The following is a 23,469-nucleotide window of genomic DNA, read 5'->3' on the forward strand; positions in this document are numbered from 1 at the left end:
AATATCTATTTCTGCTGGCCATTCAATTAATTTACACTTTAGACAGTCCTTTACATAAACCAACAATCCACCCCCTCGTCCTATTCCCCTGTCTCTTCGAAACACATTGTATCCTGAAATATTGATGGCAGCTGTTGGTGATGAATGAGTTAACCAGCTTTCAGATACGCCCAGTGTTGAGTCAGTTAATAGGGGTTCAGTTTGTTCGGTTTTGCCTACTATGCTACGAATGTGAATATGGACAAGTACAAGTCCTTTTGGCTTAGACGTGAGTCCCACATGAGTTTAGCATTATTAAGAGTCTGAAAAAAGTGCATTTGGCGTTGTTTCCTTATTGAAGATGTGATTGAGTTACACTCACGGGTGCTGGACACAAATCCCAGGACCGCACTGCCAACGAAGTGCTGCGAAGCGCAGCGCACCAAAATTCTCGTGTGAGCCCGTCCACATCAGACGCGCATTTCTCCACGCCGATCGACAAGCGCTTCTGCTCCCAGCTGTTGACTCCGTCACATTTGGGGCTGTTTTTCCATCATGGGTATCTCTCTCCGTTTGCATGTGTGTGTGCCCCACCCCCACCCCCTATAGCCGGCCCTCTCTCTCTCTCTCGTGTGTGTGTGTGTTAGTGTGTGTTAGTGGGTGTGAGTATGTGTGTGTGTGTGTGAGTGTGTTAGTGTGTTAGTGGGTGTGAGTGTGTGTGTGTGTGAGTGTGTGTGTGTGTGTGTTCATCTCTCTCGCTCTGTTTAGATACCACTGACTAGTTCTGTGTCTCCAGCCAAAAGGACTGTTAACAGCCACAGAATGTCTTTTGACTGAGTGCTTGATGTTGTACTCCGGTGTGGTTTGGCGTGGCCATTGTCGAGCAGTGTGTTGAAGATACAAAGTTGGCTCACCGTTTGGACAAGGTGTATTTTGCTGTCATGTCAGGTAGTGTAGCAGCAGCGGACAGAGAGCAGGAACACAGCCACGGAGAAACAAACAGGAGAATGCAATTGTTTGCTTACAGTGATTCAGCTGCATCAGATTCTTATTGTTCTTTTTGCTGCCCTGATCAGGTAGGGGATTGACAAGACTGACGGGATGTTTTTTGCGTAAATGTTTTGCAGCCGCTGCCATCTTGCCTTGCCTTAATATGGCATTGATATTAACTTCTTATAGTCTCATTAATGTTAATATAAATACCTTATTAATTTCATGTTATAGGGTCTTATAGTGTTTTATAAACCAGTAATAAATGTGTTATCATTCTATAATTAACCCTCATAAATTATAATTAATGTAAATAGACATCTTATTAATATTTAATATTGGTTTATAAACTGTTACCAAAGTTTCTAGTAAGTGCTTATAATGCTCATATAAACAATAATAACTCACACTGTAATAAACACTTACTCTAGTCTTATTAATGTCAATAAGCATCGTATAAGTGCTCATTAAGTGTTAATTAACAGCTTATTAAGCACTAATTAGCGCTCATTACAGTACCTTAATATAAAGTGTTACCAAATTTCTTTATTATTTCTCAGTAAATCTTTAATATAATCAGTTAGTGGGTCTTGATCTGAAGTTACTGATATCTAGATCAGAACTGCCTCGTAATACATTGTCTTGTCTCTATTGTTCAGACAGTGTGTAAGGAATGTAGAATCTCTCTACTAACCCAGAGGCTACACCGGGTGCATGATTTCAGCCTTGTGGACGCGGAGCATATGCTGCCAGAATTACACTCTATTATAAACAATTGAATTCTGCGTCCGCACTCGGTGTAGCCTCGGGATTAGACCCAATAACCATGACCAACTAGTTGTGATTTACAAAGAATAAATCATTAGTCAAGAGTAAGAAATTGAGCAAATACAAGTGTGATGATACTTAACACAGACCTTATTAACCACTAAAATATATGTCATGTATTAGTAACTCCTGTGTTTCACCAGAAGGCTTTACCAAAAAATTAAAACTAAAGAAGACAGAAACGACTAAAATATGACTTTTCATGTAATTCATGTAATGACTGAAACTAAATTGACAATAGCTGCCAACATTAACACAGAGCATATGATAATTATTGTGACTTACAGTGTGAAGAGAGAGAGGGTTCTCTTCAGCTGATGTGTTCTGATCGTCTGACGAGGAGCAGTGGAGAGACGAGCTGCTGAGAGGCACTTTAAAGGCAAACAACAGAAAGTGAAACAGTGAACATCAGTCTCATCCAATAGGCTGAGGACATCCTTTTATTGTTGGTATAGCTGTTAAGTTTCACTCTGTCTGAGACGATTCTCTGAAATCATGTGACCACAGCAGCCAATCAGCAGCAGAGACTGTAAACACTCAGCAGCAGTGTGTGATAAGAGAGTGTTAGAGAGACATCAGGGAGTGTTAGAGAGACATCAGGGAGTGTTAGAGACATCAGAGAGTGTTAGAGACATCAGGGAGTGTTAGAGACATCAGAGAGTGTTAGAGAGACATCAGAGAGTGTTAGAGACATCAGGGAGTGTTAGAGACATCAGGGAGTGTTAGAGAGACATCAGAGAGTGTTAGAGACATCAGAGAGTGTTAGAGAGACATCAGGGAGTGTTAGAGACATCAGGGAGTGTTAGAGACATCAGGGAGTGTTAGAGACATCAGAGAGTGTTAGAGACATCAGGGAGTGTTAGAGACATCAGGGAGTGTTAGAGACATCAGAGAGTGTTAGAGACATCAGAGAGTGTTAGAGAGACATCAGGGAGTGTTAGAGACATCAGAGAGTGTTAGAGACATCAGGGAGTGTTAGAGACATCAGAGAGTGTTAGAGACATCAGGGAGTGTTAGAGACATCAGAGAGTGTTAGAGACATCAGAGAGTGTTAGAGAGACATCAGAGAGTGTTAGAGACATCAGAGAGTGTTAGAGACATCAGAGAGTGTTAGAGACATCAGGGAGTGTTAGAGACATCAGAGAGTGTTAGAGACATCAGGGAGTGTTAGAGACATCAGAGAGTGTTAGAGACATCAGGGAGTGTTAGAGACATCAGGGAGTGTTAGAGACATCAGAGAGTGTTAGAGACATCAGGGAGTGTTAGAGACATCAGAGAGTGTTAGAGACATCAGGGAGTGTTAGAGACATCAGGGAGTGTTAGAGACATCAGGGAGTGTTAGAGAGACATCAGAGAGTGTTAGAGACATCAGAGAGTGTTAGAGAGACATCAGGGAGTGTTAGAGACATCAGGGAGTGTTAGAGACATCAGGGAGTGTTAGAGACATCAGAGAGTGTTAGAGACATCAGAGAGTGTTAGAGAGACATCAGAGAGTGTTAGAGACATCAGGGAGTGTTAGAGAGACATCAGTGAGTGTTAGAGAGACATCAGAGAGTGTTAGAGAGACATCAGAGAGTGTTAGAGACATCAGAGAGTGTTAGAGACATCAGAGAGTGTTAGAGACATCAGAGAGTGTTAGAGACATCAGAGAGTGTTAGAGAGACATCAGAGAGTGTTAGAGAGACATCAGAGAGTGTTAGAGAGACATCAGGGAGTGTTAGAGACATCAGGGAGTGTTAGAGAGACATCAGAGAGTGTTAGAGACATCAGAGAGTGTTAGAGAGACATCAGAGAGTGTTAGAGACATCAGGGAGTGTTAGAGAGACATCAGGGAGTGTTAGAGACATCAGGGAGTGTTAGAGAGACATCAGGGAGTGTTAGAGACATCAGAGAGTGTTAGAGAGACATCAGGGAGTGTTAGAGACATCAGAGAGTGTTAGAGAGACATCAGGGAGTGTTAGAGAGACATCAGGGAGTGTTAGAGACATCAGAGAGTGATAGAGAGATCAGAGTGTGTTAGAGAGACATCAGGAGTGTTAGAGACATCAGGAGTGTTAGAGACATCAGAGTGTTAGAGACATCAGGAGTGTTAGAGACATCAGGAGTGTTAGAGATATCAGAGATTTTTAGAGAGACAAGTGTGAGTGTTAGAGACATCAGGGAGTGTTAGAGACATCAGAGAGTGTTAGAGACATCAGGGAGTGTTAGAGACATCAGAGAGTGTTAGAGAGACATCAGAGAGTGTTAGAGACATCAGAGAGTGTTAGAGACATCAGAGAGTGTTAGAGAGACATCAGGGAGTGTTAGAGACATCAGAGAGTGTTAGAGACATCAGAGAGTGTTAGAGAGACATCAGAGAGTGTTAGAGACATCAGGGAGTGTTAGAGACATCAGGGAGTGTTAGAGACATCAGAGAGTGTTAGAGACATCAGGGAGTGTTAGAGACATCAGGGAGTGTTAGAGAGACATCAGAGAGTGTTAGAGACATCAGGGAGTGTTAGAGACATCAGGGAGTGTTAGAGACATCAGAGAGTGTTAGAGACATCAGGGAGTGTTAGAGACATCAGGGAGTGTTAGAGACATCAGAGAGTGTTAGAGACATCAGGGAGTGTTAGAGACATCAGAGAGTGTTAGAGACATCAGAGAGTGTTAGAGACATCAGGGAGTGTTAGAGACATCAGAGAGTGTTAGAGACATCAGGGAGTGTTAGAGAGACATCAGGGAGTGTTAGAGACATCAGGGAGTGTTAGAGACATCAGAGAGTGTTAGAGAGACATCAGGGAGTGTTAGAGACATCAGAGAGTGTTAGAGACATCAGGGAGTGTTAGAGACATCAGGGAGTGTTAGAGAGACATCAGGGAGTGTTAGAGACATCAGAGAGTGTTAGAGACAACAGGGAGTGTTAGAGACATCAGAGAGTGTTAGAGACATCAGAGTGTAAGAGACATAAGAGAGTGTTAGAGACATCAGTGTGTGTTAGAGAGACATCAGGGAGTGTTAGAGACATCAGTGAGTGTTAGAGACATCAGAGAGTGTTAGAGACATCAGGGAGTGTTAGAGACATCAGGGAGTGTTAGAGAGACATCAGGGAGTGTTAGAGACATCAGGGAGTGTTAGAGACATCAGGGAGTGTTAGAGAGACATCAGGGAGTGTTAGAGACATCAGAGAGTGTTAGAGAGACATCAGGGAGTGTTAGAGACATCAGGGAGTGTTAGAGACATCAGAGAGTGTTAGAGACATCAGTGAGTGTTAGAGACATCAGAGAGTGTTAGAGACATCAGAGAGTGTTAGAGACATCAGAGAGTGTTAGAGACATCAGAGAGTGTTAGAGACATCAGGGAGTGTTAGAGACATCAGGGAGTGTTAGAGACATCAGGGAGTGTTAGAGAGACATCAGGGAGTGTTAGAGAGACATCAGAGAGTGTTAGAGACATCAGAGAGTGTTAGAGAGACATCAGGGAGTGTTAGAGACATCAGGGAGTGTTAGAGACATCAGAGAGTGTTAGAGACATCAGGTAGTGTTAGAGAGACATCAGGGAGTGTTAGAGACATCAGAGAGTGTTAGAGAGACATCAGGGAGTGTTAGAGACATCAGAGAGTGTTAGAGACATCAGAGAGTGTTAGAGACATCAGGGAGTGTTAGAGACATCAGGGAGTGTTAGAGACATCAGAGAGTGTTAGAGAGACATCAGGGAGTGTTAGAGACATCAGGGAGTGTTAGAGACATCAGGGAGTGTTAGAGAGACATCAGGGAGTGTTAGAGACATCAGAGAGTGTTAGAGACATCAGGGAGTGTTAGAGACATCAGGGAGTGTTAGAGAGACATCAGGGAGTGTTAGAGACATCAGAGAGTGTTAGAGAGACATCAGGGAGTGTTAGAGACATCAGAGAGTGTTAGAGACATCAGGGAGTGTTAGAGACATCAGGGAGTGTTAGAGACATCAGGGAGTGTTAGAGACATCAGAGAGTGTTAGAGAGACATCAGGGAGTGTTAGAGAGACATCAGGGAGTGTTAGAGACATCAGAGAGTGTTAGAGACATCAGGGAGTGTTAGAGACATCAGAGAGTGTTAGAGAGACATCAGGGAGTGTTAGAGAGACATCAGAGAGTGTTAGAGACATCAGGGAGTGTTAGAGACATCAGAGAGTGTTAGACAGACATCAGGGAGTGTTAGAGAGACATCAGAGAGTGTTAGACAGACATCAGGGAGTGTTAGAGAGACATCAGGGAGTGTTAGAGACATCAGGGAGTGTTAGAGACATCAGGGAGTGTTAGAGACATCAGAGAGTGTTAGAGACATCAGGGAGTGTTAGAGACATCAGAGAGTGTTAGAGACATCAGGGAGTGTTAGAGAGACATCAGAGAGTGTTAGAGACATCAGGGAGTGTTAGAGACATCAGGGAGTGTTAGAGACATCAGGGAGTGTTAGAGACATCAGGGAGTGTTAGAGACATCAGGGAGTGTTAGAGACATCAGAGAGTGTTAGAGAGACATCAGGGAGTGTTAGAGACATCAGAGAGTGTTAGAGACATCAGGGAGTGTTAGAGACATCAGGGAGTGTTAGAGACATCAGAGAGTGTTAGAGAGACATCAGGGAGTGTTAGAGAGACATCAGAGAGTGTTAGAGAGACATCAGAGAGTGTTAGAGAGACCTCAGTGTGTGTTAGAGACATCAGGGAGTGTTAGAGAGACATCAGAGAGTGTTAGAGACATCAGAGAGTGTTAGAGACATCAGGGAGTGTTAGAGAGACATCAGGGAGTGTTAGAGACATCAGAGAGTGTTAGAGAGACATCAGAGAGTGTTAGAGAGACATCAGGGAGTGTTAGAGAGACATCAGAGAGTGTTAGAGAGACATCAGAGAGTGTTAGAGAGACATCAGGGAGTGTTAGAGACATCAGAGAGTGTTAGAGAGACATCAGGGAGTGTTAGAGACATCAGAGAGTGTTAGAGAGACATCAGGGAGTGTTAGAGACATCAGGGAGTGTTAGAGAGACATCAGGGAGTGTTAGAGACATCAGAGAGTGTTAGAGAGACATCAGGGAGTGTTAGAGAGACATCAGGGAGTGTTAGAGACATCAGGGAGTGTTAGAGACATCAGAGAGTGTTAGAGACATCAGGGAGTGTTAGAGACATCAGAGAGTGTTAGAGACATCAGAGAGTGTTAGAGACATCAGAGAGTGTTAGAGACATCAGAGAGTGTTAGAGAGACATCAGGGAGTGTTAGAGACATCAGAGAGTGTTAGAGACATCAGGGAGTGTTAGAGACATCAGAGAGTGTTAGAGAGACATCAGGGAGTGTTAGAGACATCAGGGAGTGTTAGAGACATCAGGGAGTGTTAGAGAGACATCAGGGAGTGTTAGAGACATCAGAGAGTGTTAGAGACATCAGGGAGTGTTAGAGAGACATCAGGGAGTGTTAGAGACATCAGGGAGTGTTAGAGAGACATCAGGGAGTGTTAGAGACATCAGAGAGTGTTAGAGACATCAGAGAGTGTTAGAGAGACATCAGGGAGTGTTAGAGACATCAGAGAGTGTTAGAGAGACATCAGTGAGTGTTAGAGACATCAGGGAGTGTTAGAGACATCAGAGAGTGTTAGAGAGACATCAGGGAGTGTTAGAGACATCAGGGAGTGTTAGAGACATCAGAGAGTGTTAGAGAGACATCAGGGAGTGTTAGAGACATCAGGGAGTGTTAGAGACATCAGAGAGTGTTAGAGAGACATCAGGGAGTGTTAGAGACATCAGAGAGTGTTAGAGAGACATCAGGGAGTGTTAGAGACATCAGGGAGTGTTAGAGACATCAGAGAGTGTTAGAGAGACATCAGAGAGTGTTAGAGAGACATCAGGGAGTGTTAGAGAGACATCAGAGAGTGTTAGAGAGACATCAGAGAGTGTTAGAGAGACATCAGGGAGTGTTAGAGAGACATCAGGGAGTGTTAGAGACATCAGGGAGTGTTAGAGACATCAGAGAGTGTTAGAGAGACATCAGGGAGTGTTAGAGAGACATCAGGGAGTGTTAGAGAGACATCAGAGAGTGTTAGAGACATCAGAGAGTGTTAGAGAGACATCAGAGAGTGTTAGAGAGACATCAGAGAGTGTTAGAGAGACATCAGAGAGTGTTAGAGAGACATCAGGGAGTGTTAGAGAGACATCAGAGAGTGTTAGAGAGACATCAGGGAGTGTTAGAGAGACATCAGAGAGTGTTAGAGAGACATCAGGGAGTGTTAGAGACATCAGAGAGTGTTAGAGAGACATCAGGGAGTGTTAGAGACATCAGAGAGTGTTAGAGACATCAGAGAGTGTTAGAGAGACATCAGAGAGTGTTAGAGAGACATCAGGGAGTGTTAGAGAGACATCAGGGAGTGTTAGAGAGACATCAGAGAGTGTTAGAGAGACATCAGAGAGTGTTAGAGAGACATCAGAGAGTGTTAGAGACATCAGAGAGTGTTAGAGACATCAGAGAGTGTTAGAGAGACATCAGGGAGTGTTAGAGAGACATCAGGGAGTGTTAGAGACATCAGAGAGTGTTAGAGAGACATCAGGGAGTGTTAGAGACATCAGAGAGTGTTAGAGAGACATCAGAGAGTGTTAGAGATATCAGGGAGTGTTAGAGATATCAGGGAGTGTTAGAGACATCAGGGAGTGTTAGAGACATCAGAGAGTGTTAGAGAGACATCAGGGAGTGTTAGAGACATCAGGGAGTGTTAGAGACATCAGAGAGTGTTAGAGACATCAGGGAGTGTTAGAGAGACATCAGAGAGTGTTAGAGACATCAGGAAGTGTTAGAGAGACATCAGAGAGTGTTAGAGACATCAGGAAGTGTTAGAGACATCAGTGAGTGTTAGAGACATCAGGGAGTGTTAGAGAGACATCAGGGAGTGTTAGAGAGACATCAGAGAGTGTTAGAGAGACATCAGTGAGTGTTAGAGACATCAGGGAGTGTTAGAGACATCAGGGAGTGTTAGAGAGACATCAGAGAGTGTTAGAGACATCAGGGAGTGTTAGAGAGACATCAGGGAGTGTTAGAGAGACATCAGGGAGTGTTAGAGAGACATCAGGGAGTGTTAGAGAGATCAGGGAGTGTTAGAGACATCAGAGAGTGTTAGAGAGACATCAGTGAGTGTTAGAGACATCAGAGAGTGTTAGAGACATCAGGGAGTGTTAGAGACATCAGGGAGTGTTAGAGACATCAGAGAGTGTTAGAGAGACATCAGGGAGTGTTAGAGACATCAGGGAGTGTTAGAGAGACATCAGAGAGTGTTAGAGAGACATCAGGGAGTGTTAGAGACATCAGGGAGTGTTAGAGACATCAGGGAGTGTTAGAGAGACATCAGAGAGTGTTAGAGAGACATCAGGGAGTGTTAGAGACATCAGAGAGTGTTAGAGACATCAGGGAGTGTTAGAGAGACATCAGAGAGTGTTAGAGAGACATCAGAGAGTGTTAGAGACATCAGAGAGTGTTAGAGACCTCAGGGAGTGTTAGAGACATCACCGAGTGTTAGAGACATCAGTGAGTGTTAGAGACATCAGAGAGTGTTAGAGAGACATCAGGGAGTGTTAGAGACATCAGGGAGTGTTAGAGACATCAGAGAGTGTTAGAGAGACATCAGAGAGTGTTAGAGAGACATCAGGGAGTGTTAGAGACATCAGAGAGTGTTAGAGAGACATCAGGGAGTGTTAGAGACATCAGAGAGTGTTAGAGACATCAGAGAGTGTTAGAGAGACATCAGTGAGTGTTAGAGACATCAGAGAGTGTTAGAGAGACATCAGTGAGTGTTAGAGACATCAGTGAGTGTTAGAGACATCAGGGAGTGTTAGAGACATCAGAGAGTGTTAGAGAGACATCAGGGAGTGTTAGAGACATCAGAGAGTGTTAGAGACATCAGGGAGTGTTAGAGACATCAGAGAGTGTTAGAGAGACATCAGGGAGTGTTAGAGACATCAGAGAGTGTTAGAGAGACATCAGGGAGTGTTAGAGACATCAGAGAGTGTTAGAGACATCAGGGAGTGTTAGAGACATCAGGGAGTGTTAGAGAGACATCAGGGAGTGTTAGAGACATCTGAGAGTGTTAGAGAGATCTGAGAGTGTTAGAGAGAGATCTGAGAGTGTTAGAGAGACATCAGAGAGTGTTAGAGAGACATCAGGGAGTGTTAGAGACATCAGGGAGTGTTAGAGAGACATCAGAGAGTGTTAGAGAGACATCAGGGAGTGTTAGAGACATCAGAGAGTGTTAGAGACATCAGAGAGTGTTAGAGAGACATCAGGGAGTGTTAGAGACATCAGGGAGTGTTAGAGACATCAGAGAGTGTTAGAGAGACATCAGTGAGTGTTAGAGACATCAGTGTGTGATAGAGACATCAGAGAGTGTTAGAGACATCAGTGAGTGTTAGAGACATCAGAGAGTGTTAGAGAGACATCAGGGAGTGTTAGAGAGACATCAGGGAGTGTTAGAGACATCAGAGAGTGTTAGAGAGACATCAGGGAGTGTTAGAGAGACATCAGAGAGTGTTAGAGAGACATCAGGGAGTGTTAGAGACATCAGGGAGTGTTAGAGAGACATCAGGGAGTGTTAGAGAGACATCAGGGAGTGTTAGAGACATCAGAGAGTGTTAGAGACATCAGAGAGTGTTAGAGAGACATCAGGGAGTGTTAGAGAGACATCAGGGAGTGTTAGAGACATCAGAGAGTGTTAGAGAGACATCAGGGAGTGTTAGAGAGACATCAGAGAGTGTTAGAGAGACATCAGGGAGTGTTAGAGAGACATCAGAGAGTGTTAGAGACATCAGAGAGTGTTAGAGAGACATCAGAGAGTGTTAGAGAGACATCAGGGAGTGTTAGAGACATCAGGGAGTGTTAGAGAGACATCAGGGAGTGTTAGAGACATCAGGGAGTGTTAGAGACATCAGAGAGTGTTAGAGACATCAGGGAGTGTTAGAGAGACATCAGAGAGTGTTAGAGAGACATCAGAGAGTGTTAGAGACATCAGGGAGTGTTAGAGACATCAGGGAGTGTTAGAGACATCAGAGAGTGTTAGAGACATCAGAGAGTGTTAGAGAGACATCAGAGAGTGTTAGAGAGACATCAGAGAGTGTTAGAGACATCAGGGAGTGTTAGAGACATCAGAGAGTGTTAGAGAGACATCAGAGAGTGTTAGAGACATCAGGGAGTGTTAGAGAGACATCAGGGAGTGTTAGAGACATCAGAGAGTGTTAGAGACATCAGAGAGTGTTAGAGAGACATCAGGGAGTGTTAGAGACATCAGAGAGTGTTAGAGAGACATCAGGGAGTGTTAGAGACATCAGAGAGTGTTAGAGACATCAGGGAGTGTTAGAGAGACATCAGAGAGTGTTAGAGAGACATCAGGGAGTGTTAGAGACATCAGAGAGTGTTAGAGACATCAGAGAGTGTTAGAGACATCAGGGAGTGTTAGAGAGACATCAGAGAGTGTTAGAGAGACATCAGGGAGTGTTAGAGACATCAGAGAGTGTTAGAGACATCAGGGAGTGTTAGAGAGACATCAGGGAGTGTTAGAGAGACATCAGGGAGTGTTAGAGAGACATCAGGGAGTGTTAGAGACATCAGGGAGTGTTAGAGACATCAGGGAGTGTTAGAGACATCAGGGAGTGTTAGTTATCCAGTGTATTCTGAGAATGGGTGAAGGTGAGTAAAGAGTTTTGGCTGCTTGGAGGAGAACAGAATAATGTTATATAAATGCAGCACGTTTACCATTGCCCAGCCAGACACCCGGCTCATTCTTCGGCTCTCTTTTCTGCTCCCTCTCAAGCTTCCTGATTATGTCTTTGGTTTCTTGAGTTTGTCTCCTGTAGCCACACTCTGGCAAATGCTGGCCATGGCAGGGTCCAGCAAAACAAGCCAACTTTCTGGAAACAGCACCATTTGTCAGAACTCGTACCAGAATCAACCTGTTTCATCGTAAACAACCAATAAATGAGGCTTAAAATGCAAAATGGCCGGAATATTCCTTTAAGTCCTTCATCCCCGTTGTGGTCCATAACATTTCAGTCCGAGCACTTTGAAATAACAGGCTGGGGAAACAAAAGAACACATGACTTACTGGACATCCAGCTAGCCACTTCCACTTAGCAGACATATTTGAAGAGAAGCTCTGTGTGAATGTCTTCCCACGATCAGTCGTCTGCTACGAGATGTTTAAATATGGACAGTCGGGTCCCAAGTCCTTCACCCTTTTCTTGTCCACATCTCACCGACGAAAAAATGGTGTTTGACGTAATGAAACAATAGAGTTTTCCTTGACTGCAGTTGCCATGATCCTTTCACAAACTGATGAGTCTCCGCCAGTAGCCGTCTTCTGTTCTCTGTAACTAGTTACAGTTGTGGCGCGAATGCTTGCTGATGGACGTATTTGATTCGATGAATTGTCCAATCACGTTAAGATTAAAAATATGGAAAACAATACCATTGGTCCTAATAAATCCTAAACGGGTATAATTAAGTAAAATGAAGAGTTTAAGGCACAGAGGTGCGAACTACAAGCGAACTTTCATGTGCCAATGAAAAGCTGCCTGTGTTTGTAAGAGAGCAAAAAGTTTGCTAGCTCTCATAGACTCCAGTGTTACTGGCGCCCTTACAAGAGTGTTCATTCATTCATCTTCTAACCGCTTCATCCTCTTGAGGGTTGTGGGGGGGTGGAGCCTATCCCAGCTGACACTGGGCGAGAGGCAGGGTTCACCCTGGACAGGTCACCAGACTATCACAGGACAGACACATAGAGACAGACAACCATTCACACTCACATTCACACCTACGGACAATTTAGAGTCACCAATTAACCTGCATGTCTTTGGACTGTGGGAGGAAGCTGGAGCACCTGGAGGAAACCCACGCTGACACAGGGAGAACATGTCAGAGCACCTGGAGGAAACCCACGCTGACACGGGGAGAACATGTCAGAGCACCTGGAGGAAACCCACGCTGACACGGGGAGAACATGTCAGAGCACCTGGAGGAAACCCACGCTGACACGGGGAGAACATGTCAGAGCACCTGGAGGAAACCCACGCTGACACGGGGAGAGCATGTCAGAGCACCTGGAGGAAACCCACACTGACACGGGGAGAACATGTGGGAGCACCTGGAGGAAACCCACGCTGACACAGGGAGAACATGTCAGAGCACCTGGAGGAAACCCACGCTGACACAGGGAGAACATGTCAGAGCACCTGGAGGAAACCCACGCTGACACAGGGAGAACATGTGGGAGCACCTGGAGGAAACCCACGCTGACACAGGGAGAACATGTCGGAGCACCTGGAGGAAACCCACGCTGACACAGGGAGAACATGTCAGAGCACCTGGAGGAAACCCACGCTGACACAGGGAGAACATGTGGGAGCACCTGGAGGAAACCCACGCTGACACGGGGAGAACATGTCAGAGCACCTGGAGGAAACCCACGCTGACACAGGGAGAACATGTCAGAGCACCTGGAGGAAACCCACGCTGACACAGGGAGAACATGTTGGAGCACCTGGAGGAAACCCACGCTGACACGGGGAGAACATGTCAGAGCACCTGGAGGAAACCCACGCTGACACGGGGAGAACACGCAAACTCCGCACAGAAGGGCTCCCACACCCAGGATCGAACCGGCAACCCTCTTGCTGTGAGGCGAGAGTGCTAACCACAACACCACCGTGCCGCCCCTTACAAGAGTGTACATAATATAAATATTATATAATTAAACACATCATTAGTAAAACAACATATCTTATGGTATCTTAAAAAAATTCCTTAAACTCTTCATTTTACTTAATTATACCCGTTTAGGATTTATTAGGAAATGAATGGGAGAAACCAAAATATTTTTTACTCTGAATACAGTGAATGAAATGATCTGACACTCAAATCTCATCATTAGTGCACTGAAATATGTTTGGATGGTATTTAAGGTGGAAAATTTGTATTTTATTTTGATCATTTTCATTTAGTGAATGAATAAAAGCGTTAGTTATCAACAGCAAAATTAGTATCAGTAGGTTTCCTGGCAACCAAACTAAAAAACATATTGCAATGTATAAAATGGTAAATGGACCTGCATTTGTATAGCGCCTTTCTAGTCATCTAGTGACCACTCAAAGCGCTTTTTACACTACGAGTCACGTTCACCCATTCACACACACTGGTGGCCGAGGCTAGCATACAAGGTGCCACCTGCTACTCAGTTTTAACACACTCGCTGGAACAGCCATCGGGAGCAGTTTGGGCTTCAGTATCTTGCTCAAGGACACTTCGACATGCAGCCTGGAGGAGCCCGGGATCGAACCACTGATCTTTTGATTGGTGGACGACCCGCTCTACCTCTGAGCCACAGCTGCCCCCACATAGTTCACGTGTGGCAGTAGTACAGAGGTGTACTTTTGTCGTTTGATTTCTTTGAATCAAATCAAATGAATTCTCAACTGATTTTGCAACTTGATTTTTCTTTTGACCAGAAACATTTACATTTTACATATTTAGTCATTTAGCAAACACTTTTATCCAAAGCGACTTACAAGGGAGAAATAATACTCAAGCTACGTTGCAGCAGAGACCTTCGTGTAAAAATAAATACTAATCTACTGGTGCTGGTTAGTGAGGTCCACCCTTCCCTATAAAGCGCCTCGGGTGTCTAGAAAAGCGCTATATAAATGTAACTTCATTCACATTTATTTCTCTATTCTCAAATTGGCCTGGAAGGGTCAAAATCTTGAAACCCATGGCAAAAGTGATTTTCAAGTTTAGCCGAGAGCTTGAAAGGAAAAATAAATGCAAAAAAGTTTGAAATAGTACAAATAATACAAAATGTATTTTAACGACATCCATGATCCTTCGTCCACCTATAGGCTGTGTCATTTAGCCATTTGTTTTAAGCAATTATTCCCATAATATTTGTGGTGGACTAAATGGGGCTAGGTTGACTAAACATGGAAATCACTTTTGAGATGGGTTTCAAGATTTTAACACCTTCCAGGCCAGTTTGAACACATAATGATGCTGTTTTTTTGGAGGGCAAAAAGACGAAAGGAGGGTAGAGGACACAGAAATGCTTTTGCAATAGATGTCTTTGGTGGTAATCACAAGGTTAAGTGTGTCAGTGACCCCCAAGAAGCCCCCCCCCCCCCCAGCCCCCAGCCCCCCTCTCACCTCCCTCCCACTGACTCCCATATTATAAAATACCAAAAAACCCACATTTTGATCCAGTTGTTGATGCTAAAAATGAAGAAAAGCACGTCATTTCTCTATTGTCAGTGGTTTCCCTGTTGTGAAAGAGGTATACCATAGAAATAAAGGAAAAATTAGAGTCCACATGCTGGAAGTTCACCTCCTCCTTCTCCTCTGTCTGTCTCAAGTGGAAGTTTGTTTGAATCCAGGGCCTCCAGAATCAAGTCTCTGGCTTCAGTGATGGTCAGTCTCTTCTTTTCTCTCTCTGTCATTTCTCTTTGTCTTTTCATCTGACTGTCTTGGGAAAAATGAGCTCTGTACTCACCCACCTCAACTCTACACTGCATTTTTGTAAACAAAATGGAGCTTTGTTGTGGTGACCTCAGCACTGTTATTGGGGGAAACCTTTGACGTGCTGCAGGTGCAGTGAGTGAAGAAGTCCGTTGGTGGAATATGAACTGGAACCAATTGATTACAATTTTTGACCTCTTTCACACCAAAGAAACCCCTGACAACAGAGAAATATTGTTTTGTTGTTTTTTTTGCTGCAATGGCAGTGGGATCAAAATGTGTGATTTTTGGTGTTTTTTATAATGGGAGTCAATGGGAGGGAGGTGAGAGGGGGGCTGGGGGTGGGAGTAGGATCATGTCATCCAAACCCCCTTTGGTGGGGGTCACTGGCCCATGTAGCCCTGTAATAAGCGCCAACATGATCCACCGTAAAATTATTGTTGTGTCCCAAACCCCCCTTTTGTGTGTTTCCCACCCCAGCAAACAGCAGCACCCAGACGTGTTCAAACTGGTCTGAAAGGGTTAAAATCTTGACACCCAAGGCAAAAGTGACTTTTAAGTTTGGCTAAGACCTGGAAAGGAAAAATCAATACAGAAAAGTTTTGAAATAGTACTTCAAAAAACATATTTTAGGTGAAGAATTAGAGGTGGACAAAAATGTCCACCTCTAAAAATGAAGGATCATGGATGTTGTTAAAACTGATAACAAGCCCAAAAAATGGACTTGCATGCTCAAAACTGGGACCTCCAGAGCTTACCCAAAAATACACCCCCTTGCCAAAAATCATCTTCCTATGGCCTTTCATTTGACTGTGAGGAGTTTGGGAAGTTGGGGAGGTGGACAGAAATGTCAAGGGGTCATCCAAGGGTTAGAGGAGGTAACAGTAGGAGAAAGTAAAAGGAAGGGAGGAAGAGTAGTGCTAGGTAAGTCCAAGTTAGGAGAGGAGGTGTTCTCTGAAGAGTTGGGTCTTCAAGAGCTTCTTAAAGACTGAGAGGGACGTCCCTCTCAGTCTTTAAGAAGCTGGAGTGCAACAGAACCGCAGCAATCAGTTTCCAAAAAATCTGGTTTTGGACATATTAAGCCCCTTCATGCCTCTAAATTAAGAATATATTTGGGCGGGACATAAAAATTACGCTCATTTTCAGCCACTGCATTTATCAACATGCACCTGTTTGTATGCTGAGATTGGAGAGGCACAAACTTTGAACGAATCATCCGCAAGCCCTGTCGTAAGAGGAGTGCCAGTGTGTGTATTCTACATAAGGCAAGGCAAGTTTATTTGTATAGCACAATTCAACACAAGGTAATTCAAAGTGCTTTACAGAGACATTAAAAGCAACAAGACACAGTTTAAAACAATAAAAACAGTTGATTAAAAAGGGAAATAGAAATTGAGAATGATAGTGATAATAATAAAATACAGTAACATAAAATAAAAACAGGCTCAATACATTGAACAGTCAGGATAAGAAAAGAAGTAGAATAATAAAAGGCATAAATCAGCAGTGTGTAGTTAAAAAGTACAGGCAGTAGAATACAGCAGGTAAGTATTTAATCTAAGAGTATGCTTCAGTAAACAATAATGTTTTTAGCCCTGATTTAAAGGAGCTGACAGTTTGAGCAGACCTCAGATCTACAGGAAGTTTGTTCCACAGGTGAGGAGCATAATAACTGAAAGCTGCCTCAACTTGCTTGGTTCTTGTTCTTGGAACACACAACAAACCTGTTCCAGATGACCTAAGGGGCCTGGATGCTTCGTAGGGAACCAGTAGATCAAGCATGTATTTTGGTCCGAGACCATTCAGGGCTTTGTAGTGATGAAGCGAACATCGGTGCCTGGAATTGGGCCAGATGGTTCCCGACCTCGTCTTCACCTTCTCTTCAAATCATCCTCTGTGTCGGTTTAGTATCTTAGGTTCGGTTGGCTGGTACTCAGAGAAACACTGGAGACAAATAGAATCTGGTACAATTGAGTTTAATGTGTTCACAAGCAGCAACACATACAACTCATGAGTCAGGCTCCGGAGCAAGACTGAAGTTTCACTTTCTGAGCTCTCTCTTTTATGCTGGTGAAGATTCGAGAGAATCTCCACCCTTTTTCCTTTAGCCCTTCCTACCCGGGCCCAAATCTGTTGGTGGCAAGCCTTTTTGCCTTTGTCCACACATGCCCAATCATGCCCGGACATGTCTTAATGGTGTAATCTTTTTCCCTCGGCCTGGAAATCCCCAAACTCTCCCACCATTAGGTTTGAACTCAGGTACACTCTTTTTTTTTTAAACATATGGAACTTAGGGACTATTTTCTAGTCCCTTCATGCAATTGCCTTCATGCAATTTGAAACCTTAGAGTGTATGTGTGTGTCTATTATTACACTTCCAAGCAATACATGGTATGGTATGTGTGTGTGTTTTCTATATATGAATACATAAACTTGTGTAAAAGTGTTTCACCATATATGGATACATAAAAACATTATTATGTGAACTGTCAACCTTAATCAACTTATGCAAAATAAACATTTACCTGATTAATGATTAAATCTTACACTACAGTACACCAGCAGTAAGATTTTAAAATCTATTCTTTGACTCACAGGAAGCCAGTGTAGCGATTTAATGACTGGTGTAATATGGTCCAGTTTCCTGGTGTTTGTAAGGACTCTGGCGGCAGCGTTCTGAATCAGCTGCAGCTGTCTGATTGATTTTTTGTTAAGGCCTGTAAATAAGCCATTGCAATAATCCAACCTACTAAAAATGAATGCATGAATAAGTTTTTCCATATCTTGTTTAGCCAGAAACCCCTTAATTCTAGCCACATTTTTCAGGTGGTAATAGGCAGATTTAGTAATAAACTTTAAATGGCTGTTGAAGTTCAGGTCTGAGTCAATAATAACACCAAGATTTCTGTCGTGATTTGTAGCTGTCAATGACACAGAGCCAAGGTGGGCGCTGATCTTTGCCCTTTCATTTCTAGGGCTAAAAATTAACACCTCTGTCTTTTCTGGATTTAGCTGGAGAAAATTCTGGCACATCCAGTCACTGATTTCATGAATACAGTTACTCAATGAGAGTAAGGGACTGTAGTCGTGTGATGACACTGAGATATAGAGTTGTGTGTCGTCGGCATACGTATGATAGGAGATGTTGTGATGTTCCATAGTCTGGGCTAGGGGTAGCATATAGATGTTGAATAGAAGTGGTCCGAGAATTGACCCTTGAGGAACCCCACATGTGATCGTAGTTCGCTCAGATTCATGATTACCAATTGACACAAAAAAGTCCCTATCTTGTAAGTAAGATTTGAACCTTTGTAGCACAGTGCCGGTGAGTCCCACCCACTTTTCCAATCTGCTCAGTAGTATGTTATGATCAACTGTATCAAATGCAGCACTGAGATCTAGTAATACCAGGACAGAGGATTTGCATGCATCATTATTCTGATGAATATCATTTAAGACGTTGATAACTACAGTCTCAGTGCTGTGATGTGGCTGAAATCCAGACTGAAATGTGTTGAAAAGATTGTTTTGCATCATAAAAGTATGGATTTGCTGAAAGACAACCCTTTCAATGATTTTCCCCAAAAATGGCAGATTTGATATTGGCCTATAGTTACTAATTGTTGCGGCGTCCAGATTTGATTTTTTTTAGGAGAGGTTTTATTACTGCAGTTTTCAAGGCCTGGGGAAACTGGCCTGCTTTAAGAGAAGTATTTATTATCTGCAGTACATCCGGAGCTATGCAGTTAAAAATGGTTTTTAAAAAAGTGTGAAGGCAGAATATCAAGGCAGCATGTTGTGGGCTTTAATTTTGAAACCGTTTCTGTTAGAGTTGTGTAATCTAGGAGGCTAAAATGTCCTAGATTAACTGGAGGACAGGAAGGCACAAGTGTTATCATTCCTGAGCTGGAGCTGCACACTGCCTGTCTTATCTGTAATATTTTGTAATATTAATATTTTACAGAGCCACAGACAACACGATACAACACAAGCTTAGCTCGTTAACTAGCTAACCAGCCAGCTAACGGTTAGCCTTCGAGCAAGACGCCAGTCCGGGGATGCATCGAAGTCAGAGCCTGACAGAGAAGTGTTAGGATGTAGGCATTTAGGGAGAGAATATTTTTGAACAAAAGGCTGAGGCTGTGTGAGGTTTGAAAATAAAGGTCCACCACGTTAGTTAGCTAACGTGTTGCAATGTTAACGTTGTCATATGAGCAGTGTAATGTTAACGTAACATTAAGGCTATACTTGTGTATGTGAATTAAAAAGTGGCGAACTGTGTGAAATTACAATAAGGTGTGTAACGTAATTGAAAAAAAACTAATGTGACATTTGACTGTCACATACAAAATATTAATAAGATTGCTGTATGATATAGACCTGTGCTTACACAACAATAGATGATGCACAGACAGAATATGAGGACTGTGATGGCCACCACCTTTTTGTTTTGCTAAAATAAATTGATTATGATCTGTTAAACATTGAAGTAAGTTAAGTTGTATTGTTTGCATGTAATGGAGTCTGTTAAGTAGGTAACCTAACACATATATTACTTTTAATATCTATTTGTCTGTGTAAAGTTTTCCTCTAGGTGACCCAGACAGACTGGACCAGTGGACACTCAACACGAGGAGACAGAACTGGACTCCAAACAAGACTTCCCATCTGTGCAGTGAACACTTTGAGAGTCATCACTTCAGCACTGACTCCAGGATAAAGACACCTTTTTTTCATACAGTACCTCACAAAGAGTCAAGAAACTTCTTAGTTTGAAATGATGAATTATTGTCCATAATACATTTAAATGCATTACATAAATTACTAATTGTCATACATTACTAAGTACTCGATTAGGGCACAGCTTGCTCCGTACTATTCCTGATAAGGTGAAATTACTGACACACCAGTGCAGTTTAGTGTTCCCCTGATGCAAAAGGCCAAATGAAGATTTTATTAATCAAGGAACATGACATATATTTACCAATTTTAACATTTTAGTGCCTTTTATGCAAAGACCCTTTATCAAAGTGAGAACTACTACCTTTTTCCCCACACACAGTCTGTGAAGAACCAATGGAAAAAATATTCTCATAATGAGACAGCTGAACATAGCATGATTCCACAGTGGCAGTGAGCTTTGAGAACAGTTCAGTTTCCTTTTGATAGCAACAATTATTTTAATGTGGATGAACTGCATATTGTACATTCATACTCCAGTTGTCTTGATAGTACAGTTAAATTTAAAATCACATTCAAATATAAAGTCGAATATCTACAGAACTTAAACACAAAACTATTTTATGAATGACAGCCACTTACTCAGCAATAAGATCATTTTGGTGGTGAGTGGGCTTTTAACCAAGACAGGCTGTAGTCAATGTTTTCTACCTGTGTTTTTAACCTATTATCTTTCTCTCATGTAGGACACTTGTGGAAAGTTACAACGCCTCGGCCAATGTGATATTTACTCCACAGTAAAGAGGTTGTTTCAGAAGAAATTAAGATTTTGCAAATTATGACACTGGGTCCTAATCCATAGGTTTTATAATTACTGTTATAAATCTTTTCATTTATTCCATGTGTACTTTTTGTAACATTTTAAAATGGATGTTTTCATGAATGCAAGCTTTGACTTAATTTTGTTAAACTGTTTGTGAAATGGTTCGAATTTTTGTGATATAAAGTGGATCAGACAAAATTTACTTTAGAGTAAAAGGAATTTTTTTGAAAGCTGTCTTTCATCAGTTTCCTGTAATGATTGGAAATATAGTGGTGATTTAAACCTTTAACAAAATATAATAGTTATTAATGGCATCCTAATGTTTTCATTTATGTCTTAACATTTACCCAAGTTTGCATTTATCTTAGCAGAATGTAAAAAAAAAAAAAAAAAAAAGAAAAGCTGATGTTATGTGCTGGTTTTGTTTGGACATTTCTTTAAGACAAATGAAGAAAATTCACTGAGAAACTCTTCTTTTGTGAAAAACAAGGAAATATGTGCACACTGAATAGTTTTAAGTCCCGTAGGAGGTATTGTTTATTTGTGACATTGTGACATATGAGAAGGTTCTGTGGGTATTGCTCGGTGTTGAGACTTATATAGTGAGGCTAAAAAAGCCAACACATAATTGGCTGATTATCTTTCTGTTTGCCTCACTATAAAAACGTCACAGTACCTTTGCCTGAGGAAGACCCTCTCAGAGTTGGCAACACAGCGAACAAGTGATACCTCCTTGGGGGCTTCAAAACTATTGTGTCCAGCTAATTCTTTGTTTTTCACTTTGAGCCCTTTTATCCAGTCACATTCTTCTGTGTTAAAACTGGACTTCTAACAGAGCAGCAAATAAAGGTCACTCTCCAAAATCTTCTCAGGCTCTGCTGCTGGGTGTAAGATGCTTAGTTATCTTCAAGTACAAAGTTAAAATAATCAGGCCCACACAGAAATGGACAGCTTAATTTTTTGTCAGTGACAATGTTAAACATTAATGCTTAATGTTTTGTCTGTAGTATATGATTTGTTTGCCCTTTGAATTGACAGTCAGATTTGATTGTGAAATACAACATTCAGTCAGTAACAAAGACAAAGGGAGTGCAAATATAAATAGAATTTATTGAAATTTTAAACAAGTTATAGATGAATATCAAAAACTCAACATTAGCCATGACAGCCTGGGCTATGATCAGGCCTAACAAAATGTGTCCTAAAGGCCAAATTCAAAAGCAGTGACACTGCCAACAGTAAGCAGTTCACTGCGTTTGGAGGTGGTCTTTAAGACAATTAACTAATTTACTTAAAAACATATAATTTCCCCTAGGTGTGAGATGAATGTGTCTGATGTGAGGGTGCTCAATTATGGCACCATTTAAACTATGAACAAATGTAGCCATAACACACATTTCCTGGCCTTATCAATCTTTGCTGGATTGCCACCAGCCTCCCACCTGCACCTTTGGGCCAATGAAGAAACTATTATCTTAATGCCAGGATGCTGGAGGTGAAGCTGGTGCAGGTCCTCCTTCATCATGCTGACACTGCTGACCTTCACCATGCCATTGCCGCCACAGTGGATGATGAGGACATCTGGTGCTGCTCTTCCTCGCAGGGAGTGCGAAAAGAAGGAGAGAAGGCCTCCCCACTGCAGTCAGCCAAACCAGCAGACACGGACGCCCGGCATGTTGAGGGTGCTTCCCAAGGTCTCTGCAGCTCTCTGGACACCACGCCGGACATAGCTGTCACCAATGATCCACACTGTGTATATGAAAGTAAAATGAGTGTAATAAATTATTAGCGTTATATATTTAAAAAAAAAGTTGAAGCGTTTTTTTTTTGTAAGATAACAGCTGAACCATTGTTTCAAAGTTTGTTGTATAACGTTAGTTTCAACTAAACTCAACTTACCTCAAGTTTCGTGAGGGAGCTGGCACCAAGGGAGCAGCCAACACCACAGGGCTAGCCAAAGTAGCGTAGCTTCTTAGCCTCGTAGCTTCTTAGCCTCGTAGCTTCTTAGCCTAGCTTGTTAGCCTTAGCTAACTTAGCAGCGCCGAGCGAGGTGGGCGTGTTTAGGCAGCCAGGCTTCCTTTGGCCCGCCTCTTTGCCCATTTTTGATTGTCCGGGAGTTGGGCGGAGTCAGGCACTGCCAAGATGGCGACGTCCAGAGCGGAGTATTTTGAGCTTCAAATCCACTCTTCAGAAACGGACGGATGACGTCACGGCGACTACGTCCATTATTTTATACAGTCTATGATTGCAACCTCCTTTTGTTCTGGTAGGGGCTGAGGCAGTCTTACGCCAGATTTCCACTGGATGCGTGTCCGTTGCTGAACAGCAGCGCTGGTTATGCGCTGCGTGCTCCGCCGTCCGTCAACACCCACCGGCTGCGTTTGCTGTGCGGAGCGGTGCAGCTCCGCCGGCAGACATCTGGGTGCACCTCCATGATTAACATCTCCTCGTCCATGGTGTCAGCAGGGTGAAATGACGTCTGGAAACCTCTGACCTGTTGACTTCAGGCCTGCCTCCACCCATTATGACGTCTCCAAGGTGTAGTGCAGGGAAATATGATCCGCCGTGAACACTGTATATTTTATTTTGAAAATTAACTGGATGTTTTATTTTGTTTCTGTGTACGACTTCCTGCCCCGCACGATCTGCTCTGTGCTGAATTGCTGCGTTGTGCTCCAGCGTCCGGCAAAAAT

At 42.8% G+C, this 23,469-nt stretch overlaps 1 protein-coding gene, 1 long non-coding RNA gene and 1 pseudogene across 5 annotated transcripts in view; 1 reads left to right on the forward strand and 2 right to left on the reverse strand.

Moving 5' to 3' along the window:
• The window catches only part of LOC125906307 (tropomyosin-like), a 98,813-nt gene extending 96,406 nt beyond the window's left edge, over positions 1 to 2,407 (reverse strand). Inside the window, exon 1 of one of the 4 annotated variants that reach the window (XM_049604845.1) lies at positions 2,083 to 2,400. The gene's annotated coding sequence lies outside the window, so the exon portion shown is untranslated. Of the gene's footprint in view, positions 1 to 2,082 lie in introns of all 4 variants that reach the window. The other 3 variants (XM_049604844.1, XM_049604842.1, XM_049604843.1) reach the window with 3 other exon arrangements.
• LOC125906300 (uncharacterized) overlaps positions 1 to 12,511 on the reverse strand; it is a 77,113-nt pseudogene extending 64,602 nt beyond the window's left edge.
• LOC125906325 (uncharacterized) lies at positions 362 to 21,642 on the forward strand. Its single transcript, XR_007451775.1, has 2 exons — positions 362 to 538; positions 19,857 to 21,642. It is a non-coding gene; the product is annotated as an uncharacterized LOC125906325 (long non-coding RNA).
• Positions 21,643 to 23,469: the final 1,827 nt, after the last annotated feature.

The sequence above is a fragment of the Epinephelus fuscoguttatus genome, linkage group LG18 (genome assembly GCF_011397635.1).
Source record: "Epinephelus fuscoguttatus linkage group LG18, E.fuscoguttatus.final_Chr_v1".
NCBI classification, from domain to species: domain Eukaryota; kingdom Metazoa; phylum Chordata; class Actinopteri; order Perciformes; family Serranidae; genus Epinephelus; species Epinephelus fuscoguttatus.